Here is a 23,979-nt window from a genome sequence, read left to right on the forward strand (position 1 = left end):
GAAAATTGTTTTGATTTGATAGGTGCTAACAGTTCTACTTGTTTTGTATCCCTAGCGCTGACTATTGTAAATTGGGACTTGCATTTGAGTAGAATCACTTCTTAGGATAGCAGAGCATAACTATCAATTTATGGATTACTTAGTTCAAGTATTATATATTATTATTACATTTTGCTCCATCAGACACAATATTAGCTTTAAAGATCATGCATAGAGGAAGAGTGTTTAGTAGTGCATAGCATTAACAAACAGCATTACTTGGCAGCCTGACCACCCGGTTTATAATAAAGGCTTTAGCTTTCACATCAGTGAGATCTTTGTATTGCTGCCAGCACGCTTTCCACAACACTGCTTCATGGTTGTGTAAAACTTCTGAGAGGAGAAGACTTATAGAAATAACAGACTACACCATTGTGCAGTAAGATTATACACTGCTTATCATAGATTAAGTGCTAAATACTGGCTGAATCATCAAAGAGATTGGGAGTGATGTGTGTGTGAGTGGATGGCTGCATGTTTAACTTCTTTCTTGTGCTACTTGATGTAATATTGTCTTAGCTGTTGAGCTTGAGTACTTTCACTAATACTTGCTGTGTTTAGCTACTGCCAATTTTGACTAAGCACCAGTCACAACAAGGAGTAGAAACTCTCTAAACTTGTTATTTCTTAGCTATTTGGGATACATTTGCCAAATTCCTTAGAAGTTTTATCCTTCTTAGCTGATACTTCCTCAAGCTCTCTAGTACACATTGATTACCTGGATTTATACCTCCAAAACATACTTCATCATTATTTGAGAGTGATGGTTTTTACAAATACTTTAATTCAAAAAGTTCCTTTTATAAAATTAAATGGCTTCTTTTCTATTTTATCTATATCTATATATCTATATCTCACTTTTCCCTTTTTTCTTGTGCATATTGATGTTTACTTCAAATACATCTCAGTTACTGCAATGGAATCAAAGATGTTACAGCATGTGTCTGTATATCTAGGCAAAACAGTGGCTTCACTTAAAGCCAATAGTAAAATAATTAATGACTTCAGCTACAACAACTTAGAACAGTAATTTCTCCAGAACTCTTTTTTTTCTGTCTGGAAAATCAGGAGTCTGTTTTGCAAAATTGGAGCATTCAGGAAACTTACAGGTGAGGTCATTCAAATGCTCTAGTGCTACCCTGAGAACAAACAGAGTCTATGACAACTTCATCTTCCACCTCACAGTTCTTACTATCAGTGAGCATCAGCACCTTTTACATTAGACTGAGAACATTAACATCTTAATGGTACAGGAAAAGCTATGCAGCAGAAAATAACAGCTTGCTATTTCCTGTACAGCTTAAAAATAGATAATGGTAGCATTATATTTAGTTCTGTGCTGTATGAGCCCTTCAGTTTAACTGTTCAGGAGACTTTGTTTGGCATTTATTTGTTTAGCTGCTAAGACTTTGTTGTTTTGTTTGGTTGCTGGTAGTCAGTGTTCAAACTGAGAAGCCGTACTCAGCGGATGATAAGCTTGCTTCCCAGGCTGAGTGAGGTGCTGTTGGCTGAGCTGCCACAGTTTCACATTGCTTTTTGGAAGGTTCCCGCAAGCCTTAGAGGAGGTCACTGCATGATTGCAAAAGAGCAATGAGTGAGAAACAATAGAGCTCAAGGATCCTAATTTTTACACTTTAAGAAAATAATGGAATCTGTAGATCCACAAAAATGTGGAATGGGAGCTGAGGAGAAACAAAGGTGCAGCAGTAATCCAAAACCAGCAAGTCTACTAAAAGCTGTCCTCCAGGGTTAGGGGGTTTGCTGACTTTTAGACCTCTGCCTATTAGGTCATTAGCGCCTGGCTTCGACCTTTGATCTTTCCACAATTCTGGAGGTTCTCTTCATTTTTTTTCCCAACAAAGTGCCAAAGTTGTGTGATTACAGTGAAGCCATTGTACTAAACATCCCACATATGGATGCAGCACAGAAGACTCAGAGAAGTGGCTTATGTTGCAAGAATGCAACAATCTGCATTGTACAATGCAGATTCATCTCAAGACAGCCTTTATTATGTGAATAAAGCCTGATTGTTTTGTTTAAACAGAGCTCTTTTGCAGGACAGAAGATGCACCTCAAGACAAGATAAGAGATGGATAATCTAAGCTCCCCAATGACACAGTAGGCAGAGAGGAGGGGGCTGTTTGTCAAGTCAGAACTGTTGGAGCACAAAGCTCTTGGGAGAGAATGAGGAGCAGCAACATGAGACTACAACAACTCAGGGCCAGCAATGCTGAACTGTGTTACAAGTATAATGAAACTTGGATACCTTTGCTGTAATTCCCAGTAATGTTATGCCTGGAAAACAGAAGAGTTGATAACTTCCGTACAATGGAGACTTGACTAACTTGAAATTACTTGTATCTCTGAGAGAAATGTGGGAGACGATGGATGTATGTATTCCTTAAGAAGGGTTCCCATGTTTAATTTTTAGGAAACATTTTAGTATTCCCTTGGTATATGGGTGAGTTATGTAGTTGTGTCTTTAGTGGTTGATTTTTATGGGCCAGATTCTTGGCCATTTGGGGGCATCGCTGACCATTCAGGAACATCACTATAGATTTGGGAGTACAATGTACAGATTGTACACCATGGCTTTCCCAGTGTCTTTGGGGTTTTTCTGGTTGCTGGAGTAAGGCCAACCTGAGAGTAATAACCTCTTTCCCTAGGCTACGAAAAAAAAGGACTTGCAAAAACCCCTATTGCCTGATCACCTGAGGCTGCTTCTTACCTGTTTGCTAACATGTCGTCCCCTTCCTAATTCTACAGAAATGCTTGATGTTTTTCTTAGTTTTGCTTTTACTGTACTCCACCACCACTGATGGTGTGAACTATGGGTCTTGTAAACTAGCAGTTCCCAGGAGAACAGCTTTCAAACTACTGACAGCGGTTTCTCTCTTGCTTGCCACCAGTTAGCTGTGCTAGTGCTTACCAACTCTGGCACAGACATCTTGTTGGTGCTGCAGCACCTCTTTGTCTTTGTCCTCATCTGTATCTAGTTTAGATGGGTTGCCTCCACCCTGTGTTGCTCAGAGACCCTGCCCAGAAGTGAGTGAAGCACTGAGTCATGGAAATGGGAGCTGTGTGTGCTGCACTGGCAGGGTCTTCAAGCGTGTTGGGGCTGACTCCAGCACAGCCTCATTCAAGCTCTCTCTTGCCTCTCAGGCTTAACCACTAGCAGGCTCTGTCTTGTCCCACATACCAGCACTCAGACTCACATGGGGTTACAGAGGAGAGTCCCAGAATGTCTGTGCTGTAAACAAAGATGTAACTGTGGAGCCAAATACTGAAATCTTTTGAAGGTCTCAGGCGCTGGAAGGACTGTGTTGTGAAATCTGTTCCAGTCCGTTCATTCAGTGACCTTATATCTCTTTTTTTTTTTTCCAGTTTGTAAGGATAAAACCCAAAGTAAACCATTAGATCATCTGTCTTCATTGCTATCTGACACAGCCTAGCTACCAACTTACTTAGCAAATAAAACAGACAAAACGTGTAGTAAACTAATTAAAAGGAATCCTAGGACTAGTGTAGGCATTAATAACAATAGGGAAGTTGGGGAATCACATTATGATCAGGTGATAGTGTCTAAAATGCCACCATTTAAAGGAATAAGAAAAGAATATAAAAATTCTGGGTTTTTTTGAGCACGCTGCTAAAGAGTTCTCTATTTGGAAATGATGTGATTTTCTATTATTAAAAAAGGAGTATGACAGCACAGCTAGGCTTCCTGTTAAGATTTGGTATCTTCCTACATGGTCAGTAGGCAGAGGGTATTTACCAGGAAATGACTGAAAATCTTTGTTAAATATTACAGATACCCTGACCAGAGCCAGCTGTCACTGACAGCCCTGGGAGTCGTACACCTCTAACGAAGTTCAGTAATTGGTTTTTTTTTTTTTCAGTTAGTGGCACCCCTCCTTTTGGATTCAAGGAGCTGGATCTTTGAATTCAAAGCACTAACTTGCTGCTGTCATTCAGAGCACTTAATTTACATCCTGTATCTTGCTGTGTTCAGACTGAGGAGTGAAACTATTTTTTCATGATGTTGTTGTTATTTAAGCACTATCACTTAAGCAGCACATCACAGTGCCTGACAACAGGGCATTAAAAAGTTAAGGCTCTTTATTAAAGTAAGGAACTTGTGAATTTGGCTTTTCTCGCTGCAGCATTGCTGTGCAGCTATGCGTGATTATCCTTGGCTACACTAGGTTTGGTCTGTGTGGGTTTGTGGAAACAAGTAGCCAGCCCAGGGGGATCAAACATCGTGTGGAAACTGGCTGCTCTGTTGCAGTGACTGCCAGTTTTGTTTAGGAATAGAAGAGGCCCATGGGGCTGAGTACAGTAAAGATCTGCTGTGTTTACTGGTTGGGAATGGTTTTGCATGTGCATAATGTTAAAAGCTGGTCATGGTACAGAGATTCCTCATTAGAGCTCCGTGTGTAAAAGCTGCAGTCTGCATGCCTTGCGTGTGCCATTCAGAACCGGTAAAAGGGACCCTGGAAACCAAGAGCAGCAGAATGTTCCCTCTTGCAGGAAGAAGCATGCCTGTTGCTCTTAAAGCCCTGTAACTTGCGTTAGTGAGCCCAGCTAGTCTGCTTTGTGGGTGGGGAGTCGGAGCAATGGAGACACTGGAGGTGGTGTTCCTCTTCCCTTTTATTTTTCCACTGCTCAGATGTGCAAAGGCACTTCCGCATACCCTGAAGCTGGCTGGGATCCTGCAGACGTTGCAGTGCTGTGTTTGTGCCACAAAGGGCAAACCTGCCCAACCAACCATAAAATCATCCTGATCATTTGAATGAGTAATGAACAGTTCTGAGTCATTCCTGCGCAGGGTGGGGTGAGGTAGGGAAAAGCAGGTGGACCTGGGACATGGCCTGGGTGCTCAGCCTGGGCTGTCTGTAGTGACCAAAAACCCTTGCAGCATGACTGCTGCTCAGACTTTTTTGGTATCAGCCAGCCTCAGTTAGCCCATCTGCTCCTCTGGCCTTGTATGGCTCATTTCCACCTTGTGTCATGCTTCTTGTATAGCTAAGTGCAAGACCCTGGGACACTTGAGGTCTCTCACACATTGGTTGTAGTCTTATTTTCACCCTGAACTCCCCCTGGGACCTATGAGAGTCTGTTGATACCTAAGGCTGTACTAGGGGCTCCAGGGCATACTGAGAAAGCTTTAATAAATCCCTAAAGGCAGTAAAATCATGTGAGGATGTTAGATAATCCAGCTGCTTTATATTCCTCTCTTGGTCAAGTTTGTCCTTGCACACTGACACCACTGGTTCATGGTCTCATTAGCCTGGCAGAGACTGGCATTTTGGCTGAGGTGGTCCTGCTGCCCCGATTGCTCTCTCCTCTGCTGTAATGACCCCTTCGTGTGCTGGTGTAAGTGTACTTGTGGTAAACTGCATACAGTATTGTGTCTTAATAGTGAAACAACAGCCTTGGTGCCCTTAAGACGTGCATTTTTGTTTGAGGTTGGCACACATGGGATTACATAAACCTCAAGGTGTGTCCAAGAAGCAGAGTGAGGCAATTGTGAGGCCTGAGGCATAGGACTTCGATCTGAGAATGTGTTGCAAAATTTTTGCAGGAGAGGCAGGGAAAAAGGGAGAATTGGGCTTTTTTCCCACTACTGCTTTTTCCTGAGACTTGGGAACACAGAATTGAGCTGTAAGGGTTGTTTTTGAGGATTTCAACACTAGGCTTTTTAAATCCCACTCTTCATGCACTTTGTGTCTCTGGGGTGACAGAACTGAGGATGGATTTTGCTTTCAGTAAGGCAAGCACAAACTCTAAACAGGAAAACCTTTCTAATACTCAGAAGCAGTATTCTGTAACTGAAATGCTGCATGTCTCGCAGCTCTGGTATTTGTACCCTTCTGGGGGTTGCTTCCAGAGGCTTGCAGGAAAGAAGTATTCAACAGCAAGGAGACTGTCATGGACTAAGGAAGGACTGGAAACAAAACCAGCTGTGTAAAATTTCAAATTATCTTCTTTCTCGTCCCTGTTTTTTGTTCTTTTTACAAGATGATGGCAGACAGTGGCCTGCTGGACTTCAGCTTCAGTCGCATGTAATACATTCCAGAGTACCAGAAGACACAAAAGCCATTATATTGAAGGTGTAAATTAACTTGTACTCAGGACTGTTGCCAGATCAGGGGACAGTGTGTAAAGCATTCCAAATGACAGAGCTGGGTATGAGGCAATGATAATCAGTCTGGAGAGAGGTTGTCACCTTTTCGCTCCAGCAGCATCAGAATTGGCAAGGAGAGAGAGTGCCCCATCTTGGAGCTATTCATTAGGAGGAGCGAAAAGGACACTAAACTAGAGTTTAGTGTCTCTAGCTGCCAAAATGTGTCACTTGGGCTGCATGTGACTGCAGGGCTGTGTACTCCAAGCAGCGGTTGACTGGAGCATGAGAAGAGTGGGAAAGAGATGAGAAGCACTGGCCATAGTGCGCTCCCAGCGTGTGAAGGCAGGAGATGCCTGCCAAGTGGTAACTTTTGCTGTGTGGTTGAAAGCTGCCTGGGGTGTGTAGACCTGAAATGAGTGACAGAGTTTTGTTTCGAACTTCAGCTTCCAGCTCTGCATCAAGATTAAAGGAAAGACAAGATGTGCAGGTTGGGCATGCTTAAATGTAGGAAGGAAAATTGCTCTTCAACAGTCTTCATCATATCCTAGACAGAAAAACCTGCAAGCTATTGGCACAGACGTGTACCATCTCCACACATACAAAACTAGCAGCCAGTTGAACAAGGCTGAATTGCCTTGTCTAGAGTTTTAGAGTTTTGATCCACACTCTGACATTTTACTGACTTAGAAAAGAAGAAACAGAAGCAGCAGAGTGGTGTGTAACACAGCAGTATGGGAGATGAGCTGAAACAAGGCTCAGATAACTACTGTGTTGTCTATGAGCAACTGGCTGATGAAATTCAGGTATTTCCAGGAAGGCTTCATTTTTTGTGTTTCGAAGACAGAAACATAGCATGAGCACAACAAGGACAGTGTGCTTCCCTCTGTAATAATTTAATTCTTAAAACCTGCATTATCCTGACACCTAGGAATCAGTTAGGGACTGTGGTCATGTGCTGGGCAGATGCAGGGAGGTGCAGGCCATCTATAAACAGCTACTGATGAATACAATTACTTTAACAGATTTGCAAAGCTGCATTGACCATTTTTATTATTTTCTTTAGCAATAGTTTATTAGAGGTTTCATATTGATCAGCCAGCTCTATTTATTCTGTTTTCAAAAGCTGTTTGGTGGGTCTTGTTTTGGTGCAGGCTGGCCTTGGTTAGAATTTATGTCGATGGACGTGTGTAGCAATAAGCTCCCCTTAAGAAGCTGCTGGAGTGTGTATTAGCAGATCATTATCCTTCAGAGTAATGTGGATTATTTTTAGGTATGCTTTAATCTCTTGCTGCCTCTTCCCTGGAAGACTGCTTTTTAAGTAGCAAAGCTGATGAAAGCTTTTTAAGTTTTGTTCTTTTTTATTATTTTTTTTAAAGAAAAGGACTGCATGCACTCTTATCTCTTAACCAGTGTTCACCTAAGCTGTAACTGTTTTCTCTTATAGTTTAAAATAAAGCCTTTGTGATAGTGACTTGTTCCATAATGTTCAGCTGTGACTGGTGCTAATTTATTTAGTTAATCATTAAAAGAACAGTATTGCTGACCAGTGACAAAGCAGAGTTTGAGACTGAAAGAAAGCTGCTGCACAGGCTTAAGGTGGAAACTAATGTAGGACTAATAGTGATAGACCACCAGTTGAGTAAAATTTGGTTTTCATGTCTATTTACATTTGGATGTAGAAGGAGAGAGCAGAACAGTCATAGAACAGTTTCAGTTGGAAGGGACCTTTAAAAATCATCCAGTCCAGCCCACCTCCCTGCAATAAACAGGGACATACTCAACTAGATCAGGTTACTCAGAGCAAGTTTTGAAAGAGGAAGAAAACTCTATATGGTATGAACTCTGTCCAAACCTTTTTATTGTGATATCTAACAGAATCCATTTAATGTAATGCGTTCTTACTTGTTTGTGCTTTCTTAAAAATGAAAGTGTTTCTAACACAAGCACATTGTTCTGACCATCAGTGACCATCAGCTGCATTTCCCAGTATCCACACTCTGAAGTGCAACTGAAAGACCTTTGATTTATGATGATGCTAAGCATCTCTTTGTTTTCTGGCTTTTGTTTGTTTTTACTTCTAATAAGCAGAAGTTCCTAATATTTAACCTACTTACATTTAGTAGTGATAGCATAGGATTCACCCTACTGAACAGTGAATACTGGAAGAAATCTCCATTGTATAAGTAGTATGATTTTGTGGCTAAGTCCATTGTGGGATCTGGGTAGATGAACTGTGATTGTCCATTTTGCTGCTGAGTAAGGCAAGTATATAGTATAGAAAAAAGCCTCTTCCTTTTTCTTTGCCTCAGATCTCCAAAAGCTAAATGTGGTGGAGGCTTCCTTTTTCTTATGCAGACCATTTGTCTGTTTGGCTGAGGGTGGTCCAGTTTGGTGTCAGTTGGAGTATCATCATATTTTCCGGTACAGTTGAGAGTGTTTAGCTATGAGAGCGAATCAGAAACCATTTTGGTGTGGATGCTAAGGTCAAAAAGCAGCTTGTGCAAGGTGACAGATTTTTGCAGCCTCTTAATCTGATTTCATCTAAAAGACAGATTAGGGATGGTGACTGGAGGAGAAAGTTGGGGACCAGACTGGTGGAAAAAATTTGCTTTTCCTGGGCAGCTCAGCTTTTGTTCCTCACCTTCTATATTTAATGCAGTTTTCATGATTCAGCCAGTTCAGTGTTGAGGGAAGTGCCAGACTCATGTCTATAGGCAGCCCCATCTTCTATGTCTCTTCTCTTCTGTCTGCTGTCCATAAAGTGTGACCCTGCTTTACAGAGGTTAAAAGAACCTCTTTCTGCACATGCTATCTTTGGATCCTTTTTTCCTGGTTCATTTTGTGTTGCATGTCTGGTGGTCCCAACTGATGCATTGTGCCCAGGCTACCCACAGCCAGCTCCACCTCACTGGCTGGATTAGCATTTGGGTTCATCATTCCCAATTGACTCATGTCCCAGGCAGTCAATGCAGTTTCTGATTAAGTGTTTTGTGGTTGAAGAGTGCAGGTGCTGTGTTTAGCTGTTGATGAGGAAGAAGGCCAGGGGATGCCATGTCTTACTATCTGAATGGAGAAGTACCGGTATTGCAGGGGTGCAAAATGAATGAGCAAGCACTGAATATGGCCCTATTTCTTGGTACAGCTATTAATAAGGAAATACTCTCTCAGTCAACAATTTAATGTCTGTTTTATTTGGGCTAAAGGCACTGAAGGCTTTTAAAATTGCTCTCAAAGGGTACTTCTCATATACTCTATGTGGATATGGGATTATGAGATTTAGAAGACCTTTAGGTAACCTCTAGAAATAGAGACATGAACAGCTCTAAGTTTCTGTGGATGCTGAAAAGTAACTGAAAGGAAGGCTGAAGACTAACATGGGAATTGTCATGGGATGAAAAGTCTTACATAGCTTCTTTCTCCAGCAATTGCTAGTGGCAGATTGGGAAATGCATATAAAAATAAAGTAGGTGAACTGCAGGTTGCCCCTTCTTTTTTCTCCAGTCTGAAACACTGAGCAGCTGAAAAAGATCCCAGATAAGATGTTTCATGTGAACTGCGAAGTTTTACTAGCCACTGATTGACTTACCCTTCAAGAACATGTCTAGTCACTTTTTGAAAGCCTTTGTACTGTTGACACAGGATACCATGGAAGCTTAAAAGCTTAGAAATTCAATTATTCTTTAAGTGAAAAAAGTCTTTTTGTTTGTTTTAATGCTGTTACCTGATAAGAATCAGCAATGGTGAGTGAAACTATTTGTGAAAGCCCAAAGAGTCATTTCCTACACAGCTTCTCTTATACAGACTGCTGTCTTGTCCCTTGGTCATCTTTGGAAGACAAGAGGCAGTGATGGCTGTGGCTAAGGAAAGACAGCCTCAACTCTGGATCAAAAAATTAGCTTTCTGTGCACAACATATTAATGATAAGTAACTGCTGGAGCGTACCAACCATTGGACTTCACTCCAGAAGGCCTTCTGTATGCAAGAGATGAAGGGTCAAGGGATGGCTGACATAAGGCAGTTATAAAGCAGTTATTTATTGGTGAGCGTAAGCATTATTGAGATAGCACCATATCCTGTGTGTAGGATATATCCTTATATTTTCTCAGCCGTAAAAATGCCAGCTGTTACTATCTGTGTTTCACAGTTGTGGACTGATGAGACAGTCATAGTTTGACCTGTTACGGTGAAGAACCCTAAAGGATCCACAATGTTTGCATCTTAATGATTGTAGCCTCTTTGTCAGTAAACTCATGGAAACAGAATATTCCTTCAGTTATCCACTCTTATAAGCACAGGGATGGACTATATTTACAAAAATATTTCAGATACAGAGGCATCTGCTTTTACTCCTGAAAAATACAATGCCTGACTTAGCTTTGATACCATGAACCCCTAGTAACAGTTCTGGAGCAACACTCTTATTTAATAAGAGATTAAAGAAAAAGTAAGTTTTGTTGAGGTTAAGTAAAATTTGCTCTTGGACTTCTTGTGTGGTCCAGAGAAGGAAGTGGTGGTCATGTTCTGGGAGAAAGTCTTAAAGCACAGACTGTCTCATTGCCCTGTGTTTTGGTTTAGGAGGAAAGACAGGATTTTGAAGAAATGGCATCAGTTATTGGGAAGCTTGTGGGGAAAAGTCTTGCTAACTGCTTCAGTGTTTTCTCATTGTTCATAAATGACACAAGCCTGTCTGCATTGAATGAAATATGCCCTTGCAGCTTAATCAAAATAAAAAATGGAAGTGAATCCCTGTAAATGTTTCTTTTCTGGAGGCTGTTTCACATGAAGCAGAACAATTTGCATCCCTCAATTATACCGCTTGTTTGAAGAAAGCAGCAGGTTACTCGCTGAACAGCTTGTTACTCTCAGTAAGCTGCTGGTACCCACTTTCTGCAGGCTGGGATGCAGAACTCCTGACTTGTTACAAGCTGTACCTTGCACCTTAATAATTTAGATGAGGAAGCCCATCCTTATTTATTTTGTGAGGTTCTTAGTTAGCAACTTACCTCTTCCGCTCTGCGAAGGAGAAAGTCTTTTGAACATCTCTACAGAGGAGAGAAATGACTACTGCTATCTCCTGGCATGGTAAGCCCAAGTATGAATGGTTTGAAGGAGAAGCAGGCATACTGTAAGGAAATCTGATGTGTTTGGCATAACATAATCTGGTGTTAGTATGTAACTTTAAAAATAATTCTTCAGGGAGAACACTACTATCACCAAGTAGTTGTTAACTGCATTTCTTGCCAAACTTACATTTTCAGCAGCAAAGTAAGTTTAAGGAATCCTTTCTTTAAGCTGCTTTTTCTTCTGATTTATACTTCAGCCACAAATTTCTCTGTGGTTTTATTTTGTTTCTGAGTCAGACTTCTTTCTCTTTTTGACTAACAGCCTTCCCAGTCTGGGAATAGCAGTACTATTGTGCCTGCCAGTTCGTCTTCTCTGGGTGTTATAAGGTCCTTGGCTGGGCTAGGCTGCTACTCTGCAGCAATGTAAGAGCTGTGCTTTTCCTTTCTGTTTCTAGCCGTGGCATGTTCAGGAAGTCAACAAGCACATCCTCTGCACTTTGGCTTTTGTCTCTGAGTCAGGACTCTGTATCATCCCATAGTTAGGCACCTGGGCTGGCAGAGCAGTGCAAGTTGAAAAGCTGCAATGCTGGGTGAATGTGGTAGAAATTTAAGATAGCTTGAGTGCACCTGGGGTGAAACAAGAACCTGTTTTTTAATGAAGATCATATTGTTTTGTTTGTTGCATTTGTCATCTGAATCTGGAGAATTAGCAATATTTCTTCCAGAACTTTGCCCTTCCTTGCTGGTTAGCATAAAGAAAATAGCTTTATTTTATGAAACAATTATATGACAGTAGGGATCTTAGGATAGTATATAATATATGAAAATGCTACCCCTATAATATATTGAAAATGTTGAGTCCCCTTGATGGATGTGAGCATTATTAAATGTGGGAGTATTTAATACATGGCTTTGAGTTTTGCACTTTAGTGGTATAGTTTATTGATAGGATATTAATACCTATTTCTTTTACCTTCATGTAGCCAGGAAGTGATGCTGTCATATTTGAATGAGTCCTGTAGAAACAGAGAATGTTCTGGTATGCCTTTTGGATAACGAAAAGCGTCCATATAGCACTGCTTGGCTGGGACTGTAGTCTCATTTGAGCAAAGGCTGGGGTCACTGAGCCAGCACAGTTAAGTGGTTATTGGCTAACCACCAGCCAGCCTGCAGAGAAACTGCTTCTGTTTTTAATGCGAAATATCATATTATTAGCACTATTTTGATGTGAAGGAGTCAAAATTGCTGAGCTTGTCTGAAATTTTCCCTTCTCTTTTTTTTTTTTATTTTTTTTTTTTTATTTTAGGCTTTTTAAAAATAAAAATGTAATAGTGGCTGCGTGCTGAAAGTGCTCGCTTTACTCATGGCATAAGTATGCTTTTCCGGTGCTGTGTGTGCAATTTGAATATAAGCCAGAGTGCAGGAGTGATTCATGATGCCTTTGTAACAGGCACCTGATTCTCGTACATCATGATGAATCAGCTTCCTAGGCCCAGAAGATGCTGTTCCTCAAAAGAAATGTTCTTTGGTCATGGTACACCATGCAAACACATGTTCCTAGTCTCTTTCCTTCTACGTTCATCCCATCAATTACGCAGACTGTCAAATCCATTCTAAATTGTTTTACTGATTATGCAGATCAACATTTCAGAAAACCAGTATTTTGCTGTTGGTCCAATTCACTGTATGAATAGAAATTCTTGGGCTGCGTCTACAGAGCCTCAGGGTGGTTTGTTCTTTCCCTTAGTGTGATATGTTACTATTAGCTATCTCGGTGCTGGCGTTATCCTTGCATCAGAATCAAAGAATCATAGAATAGTTAGGGTTGGGAAGGACTTTAAGGGCATCCAGTTCCAATCCCCCTGACATGGGCAGGGGCACCTTGCACTAAACCATGTCACCCAATGGCTCTGCGAAGGACAGACTTGCAAATGGAAAAGTGTTGCAATATAATTAAGAGTTTGTAAAGTGTCACATTCAGCTTAAATGTAGAAGGATGAAGTGGAACTGAAACAGAAGAGTTTAACTTAGAAAAACTGCCCACATTTTGGGAGGTTTCTTGCGATTAAGCTGACTTAATTCTTAAAATATTTTAATTAATGTTTTATTAATGTTAGCGTGTTTGGAAGATTGAGAATGATGTCTTTTACCTCTCCATTGGCCCAAAGAGAATTTGTGTTTGCCTTGAGCTGTACACTAGACATTTCTATAATGTCATTATTATAAGAATGAAGTATATGACAGAAACTACTTATGAAAATTGCTATGGGCAGATGACCTATTGTGAAATGTGGACTAGCCACAATTTTGTGTTTGCAGGTACGCTTCTTGAAACTGATAACATGATTTCTTAACAATTAAAAATCTTAAATAACAAAAAAATGAAAATTGCATTATTTTTTAAAAGTTAAGTCAAAACTTGGTTAAAACCAAGTGAACTTTTTAGCTCTCAGAAGAATTTTGTAGGTACTTTGTTCTTAACAACAAATAGGATATAGGCATATGTTAACTGATGTTTATTATGTCACATGCTTTGGTTTTTTGAGTGTCTGGTTTTGCTCATGAAGCATGAGAACTTCATGTAGTAGTCTTCAAAGTGTGCAAAATACAGAAGTACTACATGCAGTGTTTATACTTAAGTGTTCATAATAGAGCTGATGGTATTGCTTGAAATTAAGGTTGTCTGGTGCTTTTATGCGAAAGATCACTTTTCAGATGCTTATAACTTCGTCAAATTTTAACCTTTTGGACTGATGTTTTCTATGTTTAATCTGTGCCTGAAGGTGAAAAGTTAAGTCCATAAATATTAGGGAAATTGTTTTTCTGAATATGGCTTTTGTTGCTTACACAGAATGGAATCTAGAATCTATTTATTCATTTAGTTATGTTTACAAGTTACGAAAACACATCTGAAAAGAACATACACTAAATGCAGAGTGAAACGTTTAGGAAATACCAGATTTAAATCTTCCTGTGTAACTTGGATTCAGTAGTTTACATGGAGTGAGTGACAGAGGAATCAGCTATATACTGTAGAGGACAAAAATAAATACTGAGCACTCAAATACTAAATGAAGAAGTATTATGGAGAAAAACAATGGTCCAGTAGTGTAATCAGAGACTTGCAGGATGCGAAGAGAGTTACCTGAGGTTGCACTGTAACTTTTCTTTGGCTGTGTCCACAGTCTAATCAACTTTTTTTAACTGAGTAATTTTATTAGATATAATAAACCTAAATGAACATAGAGGATTATTCTCTGGTTCCACTTTTGGGGATCTGTAGAAATACCAACAAGAAATAGCTTTCATTGTCACTTTGTTCTATGCAGTACTATTAGTCCTTGCTGGTATATAAACCTGAAACAATTGTTTGGATATAGTGAAATATTTTCTATTTCTCTCTTTGTGGTAACGCATACTGGAGCTTTTTCATAGTTATATTAATTAATCTGTAGTTGTCAGTAAGGTGTCCTGTACTGGATTTCGTATTATACTTTCATAATGAAAGTAACTTCTGTATATCCCACTGCTGTTATACTTGCAACAAACGATGGAGGTGATTGATTCATAGTTAAAAGACTGCATTTACATTGAAGTGTAACATGGAATATTCTGTTGGCTTATAGATGGGAGAGAATAAGTGGTTTATATGCAGTTATCAAGTGTATAAGAACTTGGAATTCTTGAACATTGTGTTCTGATTTCTATACCTTGAGCATGGTATAAAGAGTTGTCTTACACCTGCCAAATGTCTGAATGCGGATACTGTGTTTATAGCTAGGTACTATTACTACAATGGTAGTTCAGAAAATACTACACCTTTGCAACTTCTCTTCATCACTTTGGAGGCCCTTGATGGTAGAGGATGCTGCTGCTGCAGAGGTGGATCTCCCTGCAGCAGACTGGCTGGGGTAGGTGTCTGAGCCTTTGAGCACTGGAAGCAGGAATGGGTACCTGGCTCACTGCTTCTGCCTTTTTCCTTTCCTGAGCCTGTATATTTTTATAGGAGCACCAAAATACAGGATTTTGGTGAACATGTAGGTTCTAAATCCATGTGAAATTTTAGATATTTTTTTAATAAAGTTGTTTAATTAAGAAGAAAGTATTGCTAGCAGTCATCTATAGTTGTGCCTGCTCACACAGAAGAAACTGCCCACAAGCAAGGTCAGACTCCCATCAAGAAATCAAGATTTAGCAAAAGGCAGCATGCAATAAGCAGGATCAGTTTCTGTGACTGCCAGAAGCAGAAGTTTCTTAATGAGAATCTTAAGTTCATGTGTTTGTAAGTAGAATAAGAGAGGAAGTCAGATCCCCAGTTCTCAATAGCTAAACCATCTCCCTCACATGTCACTTCTGTGGATGTGAGAAAGTAACTGAGGAAGATACTGGAGGGGACTGGAATAATTGTTTTAAGCCACTTCTAAGGTTTCTCTCCAGCAATCTCGTGATCCAGTGAAATGCAGCAGGGAGCTCCACATGAGGTGATTCACATTGCTTGTATAGGGAACTTACTGCCCTACTTGAAACAGAAGGGATAGGAGTCTTGTACACATCCTGTTAATGGCATCCATAGGGTATGCAATTCTCTCTTCAAACCTTGCAGCTAATTCAGGAACACTTCCAGTATTGACAGGTGGTGGAAACAGCACTAATGCACTTGCAAACATCCAGGACATCTGTGCCACCCCTAAACTTTAACTCTCTGGACAGATGGCTAACAGATCTCTGGCAGCATTGGCTGTTGATTGTCACAGGGTTGCTGAGCCGTTATCAGTCCTCTTCTGATCACTGCTAATGTATGTGAGGTAAACCCTTTGTACAGCCTCATGAAAATGTCCTTTCTTACTTGAAGGTTTTGGGCTCAGTGCATGTCACTATGTTTCCATTTTCGACATGGTCACACAAGCACAGCTTGTTTCTGTCTCTTCTCTCAGTTGCTCCGAGCTCAAGCTGTATCTGCCCTCAGCCTAGCACCTGAGGCTTGTCAACCTTATATGGTTGTTGGGGCAGAAGCAAGGAGAAGCAGCATTGGCTTCATAAGAAGCAGCAGTGTTTGGTTCTAGTAGTTAGGGAGGGTAGGATTAGATTTCCCTAATATGAAGCAGTTTATACCATTCAGTTGTAGCCTGTTGTCAGGAAATGGATTTTGCAGATCGGGACCATTTCTTCCTACGATTGCAAGACCAAATGGACAAGTTGTCCTGGAACATACTGTGAGTGTATTTAGGAGGTAGTGCAGTGTCTTGTGGGGCTACAAAATCAGATATGACTGCAGTGGGCTTTAGAGCTTGTCATGGTTGGTGCCCATAGTGCAGCCTTGCAAGATGAAACGATACTATACCAGCAAGGGGAAATGCAGGTTCTTATCTTACAGCTAGCATGCAGAACTGGTGGTGTTAGAAACGCTTTAGGAATTATGTTTTTTTTGCAGGTTCAGGAGATCTTAAAAATAAGACAAAGACCTTTTAGATTTCTCCCCAGTCAATGTGAACTTTATCTGCAGTGGATTCTGAAATCCAACACCCTACAGTATTGTGTTTCCCTGTAGGGAAACAACTTCCTTACCATTCTTGATAAGAGTCAAATAACCTCCTGTATTCTAAAAGCAATGTTAACAACTGGCTTCTAATTTCAAAGCCTAGATCTTATTTCCTATGAAGACTACAAGCTGCATCAGCTGAAATTGTTATAGGAAGACACAGAAGTAATCTGCGTCCTCTGAAGATGAAATGTTGCGGGGTGAAATTTGATTTTATGTTCCACAGATGCCAGCTGCATAGCAGGCATTGTAAATTGTAGGAGGAGTTGGAGTGTAACAGCTGATACATTTTTGAGTCACATACATCCTTTAAAGTTGATAAAATTCTAATGACTTACTGCAGTACTACCGCCTCCCTCTCCCTCTTTTTTGGCCTGGATGCTGTGCAGCCGTCACAGCTGCTGTGATAGTCATCACATGGTGAGTAATGAATGTGGTGCAGCAGAAGTGGGCCTTGCCCAGATGGTGGCACAGAAAGTTGGAACTCCTCCCATGCGAGTGCTGACTGCACCTGGCCTTCTCTGCCTTTCCTGAAAGGATCTCTATAGGTTGTCAAGGCTGAAGTCATTTCAGTTTATGAGTTTATGACACAGATTTGTTGGCTCATGGGTTTTTTTGGTCTGCCTGCTGTGTCTGGTAACATTTTTCCCTCACAAGTGTGAGGAGTTTCTGTCAAACATGTATCTACATAAGTTATGCACTGGGGTTGGGGTATGTATCTATATGAGTTATGTGCTGGGTTTGGCAAGTGTAATATGGCTTCACAGTTTTGCCTAAAAGAAACTGTGTGTGCAATTTTATCATAGAAAACAAACAACCTACAGCTGGAGGCTGAAACAGCTGCACTCTGTTTCTGCAACAGGTCATGGAGGGAGGGTTGTACAAAACTTCCTGTGAAAACCAGTATTATTTTGGTGAATTTGAAGTGTATTGTGAAGAATGGTTTTGGTAATCCACTCCACATCAGTCTGGCTCTGTGCATAGCTTCTAAACAGAGGAAGGAGAGTTTCAAGACTGGGAAAAATAGCAGGGCAAGATTTAGTAAGGATGGGTAGCATTTGATTTATGAAAGCAGAAAGTGTACAAGTGAAAAAAAACCCCTTAAAATTAGCTAGGGGTATGGGGTTGAACCCTCATGGTATGTATGCAGCCAGGTTTGCAATGGCAAAGAAACACGCATGTTTGTACTGCGTGTCTATCAGATTATTTCTCCTTTTCTTCCTTTTAGTCGACTGTAACTCTGGAACCTATTGGCTGCAAAATTTAACGGGATGAGATGTCTCAAATGTATTAAGTTCCTACAAATCTAACAATAATCAGCAGCTGGGCATAGAAGAGCAGCCTGATTAGAGCTCCCCACTGAGAAAAGGCAGCTGCATCTTGGCTCCCAGTCACCTCTGCTGGGCATCAGCCAGCTGGTCAATGAGCACACTCATCCTGCACTGGCCAGTCAGATGACATACATATAGCTGTGAAAACATCAGGGCCCATATGTGACGTGTCTGGCTGAACAGAGTGCTCAGGGGTGAGTGGGTTAAGAAAAATAGGACACATCTATAGGAAACCAGGCATCGCATTTCCAGTGGCTCATGTAACAACATGTTGCTTTAGTAGTAATCAAGATGTGATATTTTACCTCTTGCCAAATAATGTGTGCTTAGAAGGCTTCTAGATGTGTAATCCTGAGAACCTCATGGTCAAGTCCCGCATGATGGGAGAGGCTCTGAAAGTACTGCTGGAGCTCCTGCTGTGGTTTGAAGGAGGAGGAGCAGTCATTGTGTCCTAGCTGCAGTGATATCACTGGATTTATGCATGGTGCATTTCACTTTTCATAAAAGAAAATGATTTATTAGACATGAAGTGATATGAAATATTTAAAATTTTTTGCCACCTCTTTGTGGAGGTGCTGCCAAAGGAAAGGTGAAATGGAGGAAAATGCAGTAAATATTGCCATTAGCAATAAATTAGCAATCAAACTTGCTTTTTGTTTTTTATTGAGAGTGTGGGTTCTTCTATTAAGATCTCATTTTTGTACCTTTTAATATGTGCTATATCATTTTTATTTGAATTAAAGTGTAAAATTTTGGCCAGCATATTTTTGAGAAAATGCACTTTGCATTTTAGTACACTGGTACAACTTCTCTGTGTAGCCACTCTTTGTGGCACTTTGTAATTCAGTTTACCCAGGTAAACATTTCTTAATGAAAGAGTATATTGGTCATGGTAAGATTATTTTAATGAAGAGAATGGGGGAGGGGAACCCCTAATAAACCTATAAATTCTCTGAAGAACTGGGAGGGAACCAGAATCTGTGAGGACTTCCAAAGCAATGGCACCTCTGTCACTGGTTCAGTGGCACTTTGACAACATGCATTATCAATGTGATGTTCCTGTGTTTGTGCTGTTCCTAAATTGGTGTAGTGCATGTTCCCATTCCTGTTGTGGGTTGAATCTGGGAATCTGTCTTGTGCTGGAGAGAGAGAACAAACCTGATGCTCACTGCAAAGGCCGTGGGGACTCCTGCCCCCATCGCAGCCCCCTGCTATGGGGACAGTACTCATTAGTCTGCTCTCACCTGGGGCTTCATAATGATCACACAGCTGATGGTGATCCTTATTGCTGTGGTCATATGACGGAGATGAGATCTAGGAAATGATGCCATTGATGTCAGCTTTTCTTGGCAGTTAGGAGATTATTACGAAACGCTTTGGAATATCTGTGTAAATACACAGGAAATTGCTCCCTTGAATACCTTTTAAAACTAGTATGGGAGCGAACAAGAGCTTACTTTGGCTTGCAGATTATTAATGATATTTCAATTGAAATATGCATAAGTTTATTACATGAAATATAAATGCAGTTGATTTTATGATAACTTGTCATGTTGTAGGTTGGAAAACACACTTTATGTTTATCATATATATGTGTGAACAGGACTAAACATACTGATGATTAACATACTTAACCTGAGTGAGAGGTGGTTTGCTTTCATGCATATGCCATGCAGTGATGTATTTCAAACTACAAACTATTGTAAAATTCAAACCATCAGTTTCTGCAGAATGTTGGCACCAGTAGGATATACTGTTAATGATGGGACTCAAATATTTTTACAATGGAAAGACTGTAGCTTTGATACCTGTAGCACTCTATAGATATGGCTGTATCTTTCGCAGTTGAGCTTTGAGAGTGTTTGAAAAATGCCATATGATGAAAACCAAAAATCTGACTTTACAAGTGCTATAGTTGCCTATGTTTACTCATTACTTTATTGGGAAAACCAGCATGTAGTGAAACAAAGAATTGTTTAGCAGAATTTTTACATTGTAATTTTCAAATTCATTTAGCAAAGACTTGAAATTGATGGAAATTGATGACTGAAGGAGAGTAAAATTGAACAGAAAGTGCCCTCCCATTATTTGATGATGAACTACTTTATATTTATATCCACGATGAGTGAGTGTCTGATCTTTCTCTAAGACAAATGAACAAAAGTTGACAAACAGTATGTGTAGCATGTTGTCATCTCTGCATTTAAGGAGGTTTTGGAGATTCATTTGTTTTCTGTGTTAATGGTAAATAAAGGTGTTGAAGCATTGACGGTGGGGCTTGGGGGATAGGGTTTAAGAAGAAGCCATAACCTTGACAGTTGCTTTTTTCCACAATAGAAAAGACGATTTCATGTTCACAATCATGCTGACATTTGGATAACAGCATTGTACAGTTGAATATCCAAAGGTCTTGTTCAGTTAGATCTTCTCTATTTGCATTTTAAATCTTTTTGACATTTTACACCATTGTTTTCGATCATCACTATAAATTTCATTAACTTCTCATTCACTAAGCAATGATCCCCCAAACCAGGGTTATGTGATAGTGCTACATAATAGGATTTAAAATTCTTCAAACATAAGTTTATAGCAATAAGTGAAGGTAAAAGAATATGAATAAAGATATTCTGCATGGAAGTTGATTTAGGCTGACAAAAGTCATACTATGTAATTATCCTAAATGGAAACAGTAACAGAAAACCAGCTAGGCAAAGGGTATTACTAGAAAGGGATGTGGAAAGGACTTTTTTTATGTTAGGACAGCAGGAGCAAGTGTGACTGAAAGCAACAGAAAATTGTATGAGGCTGGCAAATATGTTTGTTTGTGGTAAAATACTGAAAGAAGGGCTGTGCTCTGAAATGATGCTGCCTTTGCTCCAACTCCTATTTTGACTTACAAGTTTGTCTTTTGTGAAGTACTGTATTTCTTTGTGCATAGTGGGGAATGGAGTAAAAATGTAACGATTTCAAAAACTCACACAATTGAGTAGAGCCTAACAACACTAACTACAAGCTACTTAAAGTCTGCTTTATCTTTGAAGAATTATGTTATTAAATAGTAAAGAACAGACACAATGAGAAATTTCAAATTGGTACTCAAATCACTGTCAAGTGAAGCTGTTAGGAACACTGTGGGCCTCGTTTTCATTTCCTATTAGAAACAGCTGGAAGAAATGTGTTACCAACCTCCACTTCTTCACTGATGTAAAACAAATAGGGAAGAGCAAAACAGACACAATCTTTCTAGGCTTTCCTGTGTAGGAAGTCAGAGGTCAGTAAACTGATGCTCTGTGAGCTGATACTCTGGGTTACTCTTCAGCAACTTCCTTGCATTAGGTAAGTTCTTGAGTTTGTCTCTGGCACAAATTCATGAATTAGTTTTTCTTGTAAGTGTTGATATATGAACAACATTGATAACAAGGTAGAGGGAGACTGTATATACTGAGACTTTCTTTATTTGTGTATCTGAAAGATCAGTGCTTGTCTGAACTGCAGAGAGATTTAGCTTAAAGCAAAAGCAACAGGGAAAGAGCTAGATACAGAGAGAGAGAGATAAGTAGCAGGAAACTGAAAACCAAACCAAATCAAACCCACCCAGCCTCCCCAACAAACAGACAGAAAATCCACTCTAACCCAAACAACCCCGGTATGAAGGGAAGGGAAAAACTGAAACCACCCTATGTCTTAAATCTGTGTTTACTGTATTTTAAAGATATTTTACAAATTAAATTTTAGATTTTTTTTTCAGCCTTTCTAGATGTGGAAGAAATAAATCTTAGTTGGGTATCACAGTTTGAAGAGATGTATTGGAAATTGTATCGGCAGTATTTTCTAAGAGAATGTAATTTTAGATGAACCTAAAGAATGACAGTCAACCATTTAATTGGCATTGTGTGCAAGACAGAATGTACACACTAAAGGTTACCTTGAGGTCTGCAGCTATAATTACCATTGACCAAAACAGACTTCTCATTTAATCAGCCCCCTGAGAAATGATGTTGCAAGGTTAAAGGATTACCATTTTTCAAGAAAGATGTCAATAAGGAATGAGGACTGCTTGCAATTTTACAGCCTGTCTTGTGTCTGCTATGCTTGAAATCTGATAGAGAGGACCCCTTAAGTATGAAAAAGAACTGTATTCAATACACACTCCTACAATGCCCTCCCTCCCCCCAAAAAAACCCAAACCTAAACAAACCCCAAAAGAAGGAAGACTTTTAAATGTGTGAAGACATTCAAGCATCTTTTAAATACCTGTAAGACTTGATCAGTTCTAGTGAGGGTTTTTTAAATGTAAGCTTCTAAAGAACTGAAATGGAAAAAAGATGCTGGAAGTGCAGGAGTATCCCTTGATGCAGAATTGGATATAGTGGCAGCTGAGATAATTTGGGGTGCTGAATTCACAGCTGGATAAATTTAGGAGGAGACAGGTCATGGTAACTCTTATGTCCTTAACAAAGGCTTTTTAGGTCTAAAATGTGCTTCTCTCCTTTCATGGGCATTCACATTTGGTTAGGATACATAGGCTTGAGAAAATACATACTGTGACAAATGTCTTGTGCAGTCTGACAGTAAAAATACAGTTAAAAGCATTTGCATAAAGACAGTTACTTCTACATTGAATACAGGGCATTAGGAAGAAAAATGTTGGAGTTCCTTCCACCTTCATGTAACTGTAACCATAGGCCCTGTGCACATGGAATCTCTGACAACTTTTGTTAATGAACTGAAAACCCTTTAACTGGCTCCTAGATAATTTTGTGACATGACTTAATTCACATAAAATGGACAAATCTAAGCATCATATGAAATGAGACTGCATCTTCTTTCTTTCTGTGCTGTTTTTTTTTGTTTTCATATCATACCTTGGGATAATGAGCGTGATGGTTATCTGCAAGTGGAAAACTCAGCAAAGAAGAGGCACATTAACACCATGTGCTGAAACCCTTCCTGCTCCTTCCAGGGAAGCTGAGGCATATGGATTCTGGTGCAGCAGGTTTGCTTCTAGGCTCTGGTGTCCCCCTTGCAGTGTTCAGATTCAGGTCCTCCAGCAGGCAGGGGTTGTGCTATGCCACCGTGTGAAAATCAGGCTGCTGCAGCACTTGTTGCCACTGCTCAAGAAACCTGCATCTGCCCTTTCGTTATTGCTGTCACCCTTCCTTTCATGTCACCTCCTTCCATCTGCAGACATGTGTGTGGTTTTATCTACTTTCCCCAGAGGGATAATCTAACAGCTAGATAGTGTGGGTCAGGAGTTGGGTCTACTGTGACTTGTTCGTGCAGCAATTAGCACGGTGAGGCCTCAGATCAGTGTAACAACTGCTATCTTGGTGGAGACCAGATGCTTTGCTGTGGATCTTCAGAATTAAAAGCACAGCCTCTGTGTGAGTCTCAAGAGTTAAGTGCAGTAGCTGTCAGGCTCACCTCCTTGTCGAATGGAGGGGCAGTGCAGCTGAGTGATGGGCTGCATTCCTGAAGGCACACAACAATAGCAGACACCTAAGGAGCTGCTAGGAGGGGTTGAACAAAGGAAAGCACAAGTAGTGCAGATTTATTTATCTGCAGTGTGGGAGAGGTATAGGTCCTTGCACTTTCACCCTCAATCATTTATACATAGGCTGTACTCAGCCTGCCTCTGTCTAATTTGGTTTGCATCTCAGTGATTCTGAAGTTACTTTCCTTTATCCCCATCTGATTTTCAAATCCACTGCAAGATTCAGGATGTGATAAGGAAGGATCTAAATGTTCACAATGAGCTCAGCTTTCCAACTTTCAGCAAGCTAGAAATACATATTTAAGACAAAACATGGAAGTCCTACAAATTATCAGTGAATGCCCGTGTTCTCTTTTTCAGGAAGTACGCTTTGGCTTACACATCCC

The sequence above is a fragment of the Psittacula echo genome (genome assembly GCF_963264785.1).
Source record: "Psittacula echo genome assembly, chromosome: 6".
NCBI lineage: Eukaryota > Metazoa > Chordata > Aves > Psittaciformes > Psittacidae > Psittacula > Psittacula echo.